The 13,051-nt window shown below is 42.1% G+C and overlaps 1 non-coding gene across 1 annotated transcript; it reads left to right on the top strand.

Annotated features, from left to right (window-relative positions):
* The first annotated feature begins 5,709 nt into the window (after nt 1-5,709).
* Nucleotides 5,710-5,816, top strand: LOC136225240 (small nucleolar RNA R71). The gene has a single exon (XR_010686966.1). It is a non-coding gene; the product is annotated as a small nucleolar RNA R71 (small nucleolar RNA).
* The last annotated feature ends 7,235 nt before the right edge of the window (nt 5,817-13,051 follow it).

Here is a 13,051-nt window from a genome sequence, read left to right as displayed (position 1 = left end):
AAGAAGGCCGCTGGGTATGGGTCATCAGCCGGAAACTGAACTTGCCTTCTTCATCTGGATCGGTGATCTCAGGATCATGTTTAAAGGTGGCCAGAAACTCCAAAGTGAGTTCCTTGTACGCGGGGCTCCTTCATCTCAAAGAAGCAGCCAAAGTGGCCTGCTTCCATGGGTTTCTTTACACGTTCCGCAAGCCTAAGCATTTTCAGCGTTTCCCAGCATATGGTTCTCACCGGCCCAAATTCCAGTTGAGCCAAATCATCATAATATTGTTGCACGGCGGCGTCTTTAAACTGAGACAGTTTCTTTACCATTTTTTCATCGGGTACGAATGCGACTGTGCTTGTGCCCACCATTTCGCTTTGTCTTTCTTTGCGCCTTCTACTTTCACTTGTTTCCCTGAGCCTCGGGTCCTCATCCTGAGATAGAGACTAAATAGGGACACCCAAAGATGAGGAACGGTGTGAAGAAAAGAGTTTAGAAATTTTTTGACTAGGGTCCGCAATGCAGTCTACGTCCTTTAAGTAGAAAAAGGTGTGAAATGGCCTACTACCAGAACCGTCATTATAACGACGCTTAGATGAACGCCACCTGTATGAGTGGTTGTGGCAACAGCTGCGGCCAGACGAAAGGACGCTTGGGGTAGTGAACGGTTACTTTTTGAGTTTGAATTTACTATACTCTACCTACTTTGGTTTTACCGAGATAGGTGCAAAAGTAGAGTATAATAAGTACCCAAAGAACAGTTTGATTTGATGTTCACTTTATTCGCATATGTTCGCTTAAAATTTTTGGACCAATTGGTTCCCCCCCCCCCAAAGATCATTTCAATCTCCTTTTTTCAAACAAGTAAAAATTTAAAACTTTACCCACATGAAAGGGTAAAAGTTTTATATTTTTGCTCGCACTTAAAACCATGATATTAACCAAAGAAATTTTCTTATTTACGGACCCTCATATGACACAGAGTTAATCTTAACACGACTAATCATTCCTACCTAAAATTTGACAAAACTTGAAAGTAATGTACTAAAATGCAAGATTACTCGTGCTACAATTGGTGTTTGCAGCGGACACCCTGTTCCTGATTCTATTGGCTCGGGGGATCCTGGAAGTGGACAGTGTCAATCTTCCATTGGTGATCATTCTCGAGATAAGGTTTTAACCTCTGTTCGTTGACCTTGAAAGGTTCATGACCAACCTTGACAATCTCTACTGCCCCGTGATCGAACACCTTGTTCACCGTATATGGCCCCGACCATCTGGACTTTAGCTTCCCAGGGAACAGTCTGAGCCTTGAGTTGTATAAAAGGACCCTCTGTCCTTCTTGAAAAACTTTCTCCTAGATTTTCCTGTCATGCCATTTCTTGGTCTTCTCCTTATAATTGACTGCGTTTTCATATGAAAATAACCTGAATTCCTCCATGTCATAGAGTTGCAACCTTCTTTGTTCGCCCACAGCCTGTTTCTCAAAATTCAGGAAAGTTAAAGCCCAAAAGGCTCTATGCTCCATCTCTACTGGAAGATGACAAGATTTTCCATACAACAATCTAAATGGGGACATTCCAATGGGTGCCTTATATGCAGTTCTATATGCCCATAAAGCATCGTCAAACTTGTTTGCCCAGTCTTTCCTAGAACTGCGCACAGTTTTTTCTAAAATTCTTTTGATTTCCCGATTGGAAATTTCTACCTGCCCACTGGTTTGTGGGTGGTAAGGTGTGGCAATTCTATGAGAGACTCCAAGCTTGCCCATCAACCTTTCAAATTGAGCATTGAAAAAGTGGGTTCCTTGATCACTAATGATCGCTCGTGGGACACCAAATCGGGCAAATAGCCATTTTAGGAATTGTACGACCACATGGGCATCATTGGTGGGACTAGCAATTGCTTCAACCCACTTGCTCATATAGTCGACTGCAACTAATATGTATTTATGCCCAAAAGACGTAGGGAATGGTCCCATGAAATCTATGCCCCATATATCAAATATTTCACAAATAATAATTTTATTGAGGGGCATGGCATTTCGAGCTGAAATATTGCCTGTTCGTTGGCACTCATTACAAGTACTTACAAACATATTGGCATCTTTGAAAATTGTTGGCTAGAAAAAACCTGATTGGAGCACTTTGGCTGCTGTTCTGCTCGCGCTATGATGCCCACCCGCTTCTCGATCGTGACAATGGCTCAAAACAGCATGTCCTTCCTCTTGGGTGATGCATCTGCGAATGATCTGATCTACGCACAACCTGAAAAGATATGGTTCCTCCCAAAAATAATATTTGATTTCTGCATAGAACTTCTTCCTTTGGTTAGTGGACAAGTTATGAGGTTTAATTAATCTAGCAAGGAAATTCGCAATGTCAGCAAACCATGGAGTGAGCTGTAGAGAATACAAACGATCATCTGGAAAAATCTCTATGATTTCTGGTTGTTCCTGGCTGTTCTTATGAGAAATTCTGGACAAATGATCAACAGCTACATTTTCGGTCCACTTCTTGTCCTTGATCTCGAGGTCAAATTCTTGGAGTAAGAGTAACCACCGTATCAGCCTCGGCTTTGCATCTTTCTTTGCAAACAGGTATCGTAATGCAGCATGGTCTGTGTAGACAACTACCTTTGAAAAAATCAAGTATGGACAGAATTTGTCAAAAGCATACACCACTGCAATAAGCTCCTTTTCTGTTGTGGTGTAGTTCTGCTGAGCCTCATTTAATGTTTTGCTTGCATAATAGATAGACCATAACTTATTTTCAATCCTTTGCCCAAGAACAGCTCCTACACATGTATCGCTAGCATCACACATCATCTCAAATGGTTGTTCCCAGTTGGGTCCTGCTAGTATAGGTGAGTTGATCAGCTTGCCCTTCGATAGTTCAAATGCTTTTACACAGCTTGTGTCAAATGAGAAGTCCACATTTTTATGTAACAAAGCTGACAAAGGTAACGCGATCTTTGAGAAATCCTTTATAAATCTTCGGTAAAACCCCACGTGTCCAAGGAAACTTCTCACATCTTTGACATTAGTAGGAACAACAAGTTTCTCTATCACTTCCACCTTGGCTTTGTCCACTTCCATCCCTTTTTCAGAGATTTGATGCCCGAGAACGATGCCACCAGTAACCATGAAGTGGCATTTTTCCCAATTTAGGACTAAATTGGTCTCCATATATCTTACAAGCACAACCTCTAGGTTGTTCAGACAGCTTTCGAATGAGTTTCCATAGACGGAGAAATCATCCATGAAGATTTCCACAGTCTGTTCCCCATATTGTGAAATATTGACATCATGCACCTCTGAAATGTGGTTGGGGCGTTGCATAATCCAAACGGCATCCTTCTGTAAGCATAAGTACCGTAGGGACAGGTGAAAGTTGTTTTCTCTTGATCATCACAATGGATAGCAATCTGATTGTACCCTGAATATCCGTCAAGGAAACAATAAAATGCATACCCTGCCAAACGTTCTAGCATCTGATCAATGAAGGGTAAGGGGAAGTGGTCCTTCCTCGTTGCCTCATTGAGCTTTCGGTAGTCCACACATACTCGCCATCCTGTTATGGTCCGTGTGGGAACCAATTCATTTTTTTCATTGAGAACAATCGTGGTACCTCCTTTATTTGGCACAACATGAACAGGGCTGGTCCAAACACTGTCAGAGATGGGATAAATGATTCCTGCATCTAACAGCTTGATCACTTCTTTCCTTATGACCTCCTTCATACGGGGGTTCAGTCTGCACTGTGGTTGGATAGATGGCTTGTGATCTTTCTCCATCAGAATTCTATGAACACACACTGCTGGACTAATGCCTTTGATATCATCAATTTTCTACGCAATAGCATCCTTGTTTCTTCGCAATACCTCCATGAGTTGAGCTTTCTGATCAGGGGTTAGCTTTGAAGATATAATCACTGGGCTTCCGCTTGGTGGTTCAAGAAACGCATACTCTAAGAGGAAGTGTTGACAAGTTGGTTTCAATGGAACAGCCTGTTCCTTCACATAAATTCACTTCTTCTCTTAAGAGAGCTTCTAGAGTGTCCTGTCCCTGTTCCTGTGAAGTAGAAAGATTTTGGAAATCATCTAAGAGATAACAGGTGTCATCACTAGTGTTAGCTCGTCTCTAGCCTCATTCATCTTGAAAATGACTTCCTCCCCATTAATTCGCAAAAATAATTATCCTTCTCCTACATCAATCAATGCTTTACCCGTTGCTAAGAACGGTCTACCCAAGATAATAGGAACATGCAAGTCCTCGTCTATGTCCATTATGATAAAATCAACAGGCAGTATGAATTTTCCTACTTTGACTAATACATCTTCCACGACTCCCCTCGGGTAACATACAGACCTATCAGCCAACTGAATGGACATTCTAGTTGGTTGTGGTTCTCCTAGCTCTAGCTTAGCATACACAGAATATGGCATAGGTTTATACTTGCTCCTAGGTCACATAATGCATTTTCAATATTTAACTTGCCAATTGAGCATGGAATAGAAAAACTCCCTGGATCCTTCAGCTTTTTCGGAAGCTGCTGCTTGTTCTGGAGTATTGAGGAGCAGTCCCTGTTCAGTTGGATCATCGAGATATTTTCCAACTTCTTCTTGTTGGACAAGATATCTTTTAAGAATTTTGCATATGTGGGCATCTGGGCAAGTGCTTCTACGAAGGGGATGTTGATATGCAACTTCCTCAAGGTGTCTAGCACTTTTGAATTTTGCTCTTCAAGCTTCTTGTTTATCAGCCTCGCCGTATAAGGTACATGTGGTACATAGGGAGGGGGAGGTTTGTACCTCTTCCCTTGTTCCTCCTGGTCTTGATCAGCGGTCAATTCCACCTCGGCTGGCTCCTCCTGGTTAAGAACAACTTGTTCTTTCTTTTCTTCAGTGTTTTGAGAGGTACCTGCACACTTAGCATTTTTATCAGTCAACAAAGGAGGGTGAGTTTCCTTACCAGACCGCAGAGTGATGGCCATGACATCTCCTTTAGGGTTTGGTTCGGTATTACTTGGCATTATCCCTTTTCCTTTTGATGAAGAAGCAGCAATTTGATGGACTTGTGTCTCTAAATTTTTTATCGAAGCTTGTGTCTGCTTCATGAATTGCATCATCATGGTCTTCATGTCCTGTTCTACATTTTCCTTTGGTGGAATAGGCTGTTTATAAGGTTGCTGAGGCTGCCTCTGGTAATGTCCTCATTGCTGCTGCTGGTACCTTGGTTGTTCCTGCTGATTTGGCTGTCCAGTCCATCCGAAGTTCGGATGATTTCTTGTAGCAGTGTTGTAGGTATTGGAGTATGGGTTTGGTGGGTTCCTTTGATTATATCCAGCATAATCACATTGTTCCTGCTCACCTTTCCCTTGCTTGACTCCAGGACATTTGATGTTGAAGTGGGGCCCTCCATAAAAATCACAACCATCATTGAATGGCGGTTCGCTGTGAATGGATGATACATTAATCTTGCTAAGCTGCCTTGCAAGCTGTTCCACCTTGGTGGTCAGTTTTGACACAACATCACCATTCCCCGCTCTTTTTCCTTCACTCCTAGCTGAGTGCTAGTTATAGCTTGTGCTTACGACTCTCTCAATAAGGTTGTACAAGGCTTGTGGTTCAAGATCTTCGGGGTTACCATTGGCAATGGATTCAATCTGAATTTTATAAATGTTGGTGACTCCATTGTAAAAATTTTGTACTTGCATCCATATGGGGATGCAATGATTCGGTACCCTCCTTAATAGCTCTTTGTACCTTTCCCATGCCTCGGCCAAGGATTCATCCTCTTCTTGCATGAAATGAGATACCTCATTTCTGAGTTTGATGGCCTGTCTAGGTGGAAAGTATTTCATTAGAAAAGCACTGGCCATCTCTTCCCAAGTGGTAATGGTTCCTGGCTGTAGGTTCTTTAGCCAGTTCTTTGCTTTATCTTTGAGAGAAAAAGGAAACAGCTTTAGCCATATCACATCATCGGAGACTCCTCGGTTTGATCAGAAAATTTTGTATAGTGTAATGAACTCCTGGATATGCCCATTTGGATCTTCCGACTGGTATCCATTGAATTGCACTGCTGCCTGCAACATTTATATCATAGATGTTTTCACTTCGAACATGTTGTTCCCTTCGTTAGGCAACACAATGCACGACAAGTGTCCTTCCGTGGTCGGTCGGGAATAGTCTCTGATCCTCATAACTAGAGGATTGTTGTTCTCTCCTTCCTCTTCTTGATTAGGTTGAACTGGTTGTTCTGGTGGTAATCTTCCAGCCATCCTTCTTTCTCTTTGTCGCTCTCTTTGTCTTGCTCGTCGAGCTCCCGTTTGGTTTCGTCTACACGTTCTCTCTAACTCAAGATCGATAGGGAAAACTGGTGGTCCAGCTCTATGCATAGACAGTAAGAGAACTACTTATGGCTGCACTACTTAGCAAACAGATTAAAAACACCTTGTTTCACAGAAATTTTCAGATAAATTTTGTTGCTTTCAATCCCCGGCAACGACGCCAAAAACTTGTTGTCCTCTGAATAGACTCTAGCAAGTGCACTAGATACAAGTAATAAAGTGATAAATAGAGTATCGTCTCCATAGGGATTGAGGACCAAATTTTACTAGAAAAACCTTGCAGAATAGCATGTTCGTGGTGTGTGAATTCTTTAGATTGAGAGATATTGTGAATAGGTAACAAAGTCAATGATTTAACTTATAAAAACGATTACTTGATAATTGATAAAAGGTAGAACAGGTTAGGCACAGCGGAACAGACTACTTTAAGTCCCTAAACATCCTATTTATTCATGAATGACGTAAAGTGAAGTCAAGGTCTCTACTTTAATGCTCACTTAAGTCAACTCTCGTGTGTTCTTAAGATTCTAAGACTTACTACAACCATAAGCGTCCCTAAGGTTGGTTGTTTCTTGCATTACGATCGAAACAACATTTCAGTAAAGAAAACCCTTGATACAACCTCCTAACATTCCTGCTTCGGGGCTGGATGTTTAATAAAAAGTTCCATGAAGATGAGAGCAGTTCCCTATCATTCATCTATCACTAGAATACATGCATAAGCAATGGAATAAGAGGTTTCATCAAACACTTCATAAATTATCAACATTCATTCATAAATAGAAAATAGAGAGCTTACATAACCGGCCCTAACTTGCCGAACCAGATCAAAATGACTACTCACTCATACTACCGAGTGAACAGTCTGCTTCCCATCTACAGAGCTCCATCAATGGAGTCATTATCTTCCTCGAGAGCTCTTCTCTCTACCAAAAACGTCTATTTTTAGTTCACAAAAAGATATCCTTTCTTTCCTCCCACTACGTCTATTTAAAGGAGAAAAGAACGAAAGGTACCGAAAGTATGTGATAAAATATTACAAAAACCAAATAAATTGCTCATAGATCCTAGATTACTAGAAGTGGTTAAGATCCTTTTGACCCTTGAACACTCAAGGCTCAAACTCTCTTGTCATCATGCTTCTTTTAGCTGCTCTTTTCTTGCCTTTCCTGTCTGCCGCTCCTGCCGTCTGTCAAGTCACCATCCGTCATTAGAAATTGCAGCGTTAGATCGCTGGATCATAGGTTACTCATCTCCTCATGGTTTGTGCCAAAACAGGCTGCTTACAGTCTGTTTGACTTTATCTTTCTCAATGTGCATAAAAACACTTATAAGACTTCTTTTACGTAATTTAACCCTAAAAACACCCTTAATTCATTATAAATAATATGTTATATTGTAGTCAAATTCATGCCTAACAACTTCCCTGTCGATTTCCCCTCCACACCTCCAGTTGTAAGAACATGCATAAACTTGTTAACACACATAAATCAGTCCATATATTTGTAAATACACTCATGATATTACTATTGTTCGCAGGTCATATTCAGGACCAAAATTTACCATCCTAATATCAGTCCCTTGGGGCATGTTTCTATGCCGCAGCTACTTGATCGCCCTGCCCATAGTATTGCCAAGGTAAGATGATTCTATAAATCTATGTATTTTTTACCCGTAAATTTATCTATTCATGTTTGGGGTCTAGTTTATCTACTCATGTTTGGGGTCTAATTTAATTTATCTATGCATTTTATAGCTGCTACGGAATATTTATGGACTGCTGGTAGAGCCCTTCATTGAGGGGTCATTTCCTAGCCGAGAGCGAATTGTTGAACGATACATCAGCAATAGGGCAGGTTATGTAGCAACTGCCAAGAGATGGACTGAAGAGCATGCAGTGGATAAATGATGTGCAAATAGCAAGCAAGGGGGGCATTATAATGTGACGTGCGAATATCGTACAAGGGGGGCGTGATGTGGGAATAGCAAGGAAATTTGGATGCTGGGCAACCATTGAGTTAGATGGTGTGGACTACTGGATGGGAATAGAGCCAATCTTGAAGAACAGAATGATTACTGATTACAAATGTGTTGGTCCCTTATTTAGTTGCAAGTATAGTTCCAAGGGGGAGTTAGGAACTATTAAAACTTTTTATGCAATTAGGGCAGACTTCTTTTTCTAAGGAAAAAGGTTTGAACAGCGGCGCTGAGTAAACAACAAGATACTAGCTTAGTCAACTGGTGACTAGGTCGGTTTCTTAGCTTGAGTCAGGAGATAGCACTTAGAGTCTATTCCTGAGCTCAGACGTTCAACGCGCACAACTCAACTTGACCTCTTTACTTGGTCAGTTTTGATTATTTAAAGCAAGCAATATAAATAAGGAGTTAAGGTAAGAAATACTTCACTCAGCAGATTTATCCAGGTTCGGCTTCTTCTAAGCCTACGTCCTGTCCCCGGAACACGTTCCGAGATTTCAAATCCTCTACTGAGCTCTTTAAAGGTAGAGCCTCAAACCTTTTACAATATCAGCAATTGAGTATGACAAGAGTACCTTCCTCTATACTTCTACTCAATCCTAATCTCTCCGCTGAGTACTAAAACCGAGTACTCAGACTCTCCTTTCTATCTCTAGAAATGATAAGTGTTTTTGTCCTATACAAATATTTGCTAAGACACTTTAGACGATTGAAACAATCACTCTAGACTTTTACACAGATGTGAGAAATGTAGTGTAAGATTTTGCTTTGCTTCTTTGCTTGCAGAACTTGTAGAGATTTGGTCAGCGTAATGGCTTGATCAAGTTTTGTATCTTGTGAAGCTTGTGATGGCACTATTTATAGAGACGTCTGGGCGTCGGTCATTTCGAATTTCGAAATAACCATTGGAGGGAAACGGCTATATGTCGTTGTCATCCTGACTTGCTCAGAGCTCTCGGCCAATCACAATCGTGTATCTTCTGTCCTCGGTCAGCTCAGCAGATGGTCTCTCCTTTTATGGTAAAGTCAACTGGACAGCATAATGTGTCGTCTGAACTTTGCCAAAAGAGGAAACACTTTGTCTGGAAGTTTTCCTTCGCCAGCTGCTGTCTTGTACGTTTGTCGAGACTACTCAGCATCTTCATCTTGAAGTTGTTCCCGAAGGTCTTCTAGATCCTTCCGTTTGCTGAGTTGCGTTTTGTTCAAAACGGCAACGTCTTGACATACGCGGGCCGAGTGTACTGAGTTGTTTGACTTAGGCCTTGGCTTCCGTAATGGACTTGGGCCATTTAATCCTTATGTCTTATAACAGTTTTAACTCAACATTGAACAAACACATTAGTAGAATAAATTAAAGCATTTAAACTTGGTGTGTTTAGAATATGTATTTTAATTATACTTAAACAATTTTGTCAAATCAAAATTATGTGGAAAGGTGTTTCAACAAACTCCCCCATTTTGATGTTGGCAAAACTATTCAGCAAGGAACTCAGTATGAGCTCCCCCATGATAGTTGACCTAGTATAATTTAGCAAACTCCCCCGTAAGGGTTGAGCTACTGACTTAGTTTTACTTAAAACATTTAAGGGTTTAAATGAGTAAGTCTAAGGTCAGTATTCAGATATAGGTTAGCTATATTACATATTCTATTTACTCAGTGTTAAGCGGAAGGTTTAAACATATAGAGCGCGCGCTGAGTAATTTGTTGTTCAATGAGTTCTTATCAGAATGTTTTATAAACACATAGGTTAATGTCAAACATGTTATCAGCATATCATTTAGTCAATAAATGTTACAAGTATTACACATAGCTGATTTAATTGAAGATACATAATGACTCAGTACTTAATAGCATATATCATAACTCAGTATTTGAATAAGAAAAGTAAGTATGATATATATTGATAGAAGTCAGCAATTACACAGTAAAAGAAATAAACTAGACAAATAGATTATACTGTTATGGCCTAAGTTATGCTAGCCTATATATTTCTTTTTCTTGCCCTGTGACTGACTTCGCTCGTACTGACGTCGCTCATGCTGAGCTCTAGCAGCTTGCGCTTTCTCCCCCGTTTTGTCAACTTCAGGGAGCTTGAACGCATTGGTTAAGACAGCGTGAGTCAGTTCGTGTGAAAGCTCTTTTAGCTTGTCAGCACTATCATTGACGCCATCAAAAATGGCAACTCCATCAGCTGATACTTCTACTGGTACTCGAAGATCAGCAGCACTGAGCATATTGATGCTGAACGCTTGAGCTTTGGCTTGCCAAATGAGAGCTTCAGAGAGGCCAGTAAAGACTTGGTGGAATGTCTTCAAGAGAGCTGAGTCATAATGATGACGCTGGATATTATTATGATGGATGTGGTTGAAAGATTACTGTGCGAGAGACATCAACTCATTCTGCTTCAACGCGTCAGTATCCATCTCTTGCATGTTGAGGTTAAGTAGCCTGATGGCCTCACCGATTTGCTCGACGGAGCACTGACTATATGACACCATTTGCTCATTTGTCTTAAGTTGCTCAGTATGGAGCTGAGCAAAAAGCATTTTGAGTTCTGAGGAAGTGGCATAGTCAGTGTTCTCAACAGACAACGTCTGGACTTGGTGATGGAGAGAGTTCAGATGTTGAACTGTTGTCAGCTGTATTTCTGCCAACTTGGCAATAGAATCCTACTTAGCTTGCTGGGCTTGGAAAGATAAGATGACATTCAGCAAATCTTTAAGTCCCTTAACTTCATTGAGAAGCAGAGTGACCTGGGAGAGCTGAGTTGTCTCAGGAATTGAAGATCCAGTAGCAGGCGAAGCGGAATGTTGAAGATCGTGGATGAGTGCTTGCACTGAGTCAATGAGCTTTTTGCTGGACTCAGTGGCATCCCGATGTACATCAGTATGACCAGAAGAAAGTGGAGTGAAGGGAGTACCCTGGTCAGTGACTAGATGAGTGGGCTCAATCTGCACTTGAGTTGGAGGAAGTGTTGAATGATCAGCAGAGAGGTTTGTTGTGGAAGTAATAACCCGAACACTGTCTGTGCTGACGGCGGAAGGATGGGGAGTCAGCACCATGCTTGAGGACACAACATGAGCAGTGGTCGGTTCAACCTGACTGGTTGAAGTGGTTGAAGTATGATGGTCGGCATGTTCCTGTTGAGAAGAAACAGAGGCTTGTTTTTCTAACGGCGCGGAGGTAGTTGTCATGGATTGCCGCTTGAAGATTGTCAGTTTGACAGTAGAAGGATCCTTTGTTGTCTTGGAGAGGACAAGTTCAGGAATAGAAGGTGATTGCACAGGAGGTTCACTGATCATCACCTCACTGGCCTTAACCAGCTTCCGCCTTCTTCGTGGTGGAGTGAAAGTAGGAGCAGCTTCTTCTGAGTGAGTAGGAGTAGGTTCCTGTTGCTCAGTATGGGTCTGGTCAGCTTGATCAACTTGCTCAACTTGCTCAACTCTAGCTACCAACTCAGTGTCAGTCTGCACAGCTCCACCTGCTAACCCAATGTTAGCATCCTCAGCTTCAATTTCGCTTGCAGTTTCTTCTGAATCCTCAGCGTCATCCTGACCGCTGGTTTCATCGTCTTCCTCTTCCTCCTCAGTATTATCTCCATCAAGTTCTTCCTCAACTTGGGAGATGAAGTGGTCATCTAACTGGACCTCAGGTTCCGCAGACTCAGCATTGGTACCTTGACACTGGGTGAAGTGAGAATCACCCGGTACAATGAAGTCTGTCGGTATGGCTTCTAGAGGTGCCAGTGTTGAAGGCTTCTGCTTCTTCTGAGGTAGCTCAGTAGCTTCCTCAGTGCCAGGCTCATCTTGCCTGTTTCTTTTCTCAGCTGACTTACCAGCTGACCTCTGCCTCTTTGCTGGAGACTCAACGTTGGGTGAAGGAGTCTCAGCAGATTTTCTCTTGCGAGAAGCTGGGGCCTTAGTTCTTCGCCCTTTCTTAGGCTCAGAAACAGATTCCTCAGCTTGGTCAGTTTGACCAGCAGCAGCAGCTTTTCCCTTCTTCAAGGGCTGCCCAAATTTCAGTGCCCTCAGCGAGGCAGCTGTGATCTCAGTTCCTCTGACGGATTCCTCACCTTCGAGATCAATCTTGTGGTCGATGAGGATCCTGGTAATAATTGACCCTAACCTCAGTGTACCAGTGCTGCGTAGAAAGCCAACAACAAGAAAAACTGGTAGGTTGATGGGGGTGTACATCAGCATGTGCCAGATGAAGCACTGCTCGAAGTTCGTTGCTGATGTAGTGCAATTGATATTCGGATAGATAAAGTACGTCAGCAGATAGTGAGCCATCTTCTGGTGCTGACCCATTGAAGATGCTGAGACTTCTCTTGAGTAACCCTCAGGTTTGCAGAAGGTAAGGACATAGTTGGTTTTGTCCTGATCGCTTGACTTCCTCAACCTTACTCCCTCAGTTTTGAGCTGGAGGAGATTTCCCATGTAGAGAGGGTTGACGAAGATGGTTCTTCCTTTTACCTCGGTGCATAGGTAGTCAGCATTGTCATTAGCGACCTTGAGGTTATGGTAAAACTCCCTCACTAGGTCAGGATAGGTCTCATCCCTGACCGAGAACAGCCCAGTCCATTCGTTCTTGGAAATCCATTCGGCAAATGGCTGTTCATGTTGTACGAAATGCTCAGAGACCCATCTGGAGGGCTCAACCTTCCATTCGCGGACATTTTCGAAGACCTTGGAGTAGGTCCTGATCTTAAAAGCTTTCCCTTGGTCAGAAGGTTGGCCAGTTT

The sequence above is a fragment of the Euphorbia lathyris genome, chromosome 3 (genome assembly GCF_963576675.1).
Source record: "Euphorbia lathyris chromosome 3, ddEupLath1.1, whole genome shotgun sequence".
NCBI classification, from domain to species: Eukaryota; Viridiplantae; Streptophyta; class Magnoliopsida; order Malpighiales; family Euphorbiaceae; genus Euphorbia; species Euphorbia lathyris.
The sequence above is the reverse complement of the archived record's forward strand: the minus strand, read 5'-3'. Positions and strand labels throughout refer to the sequence as shown.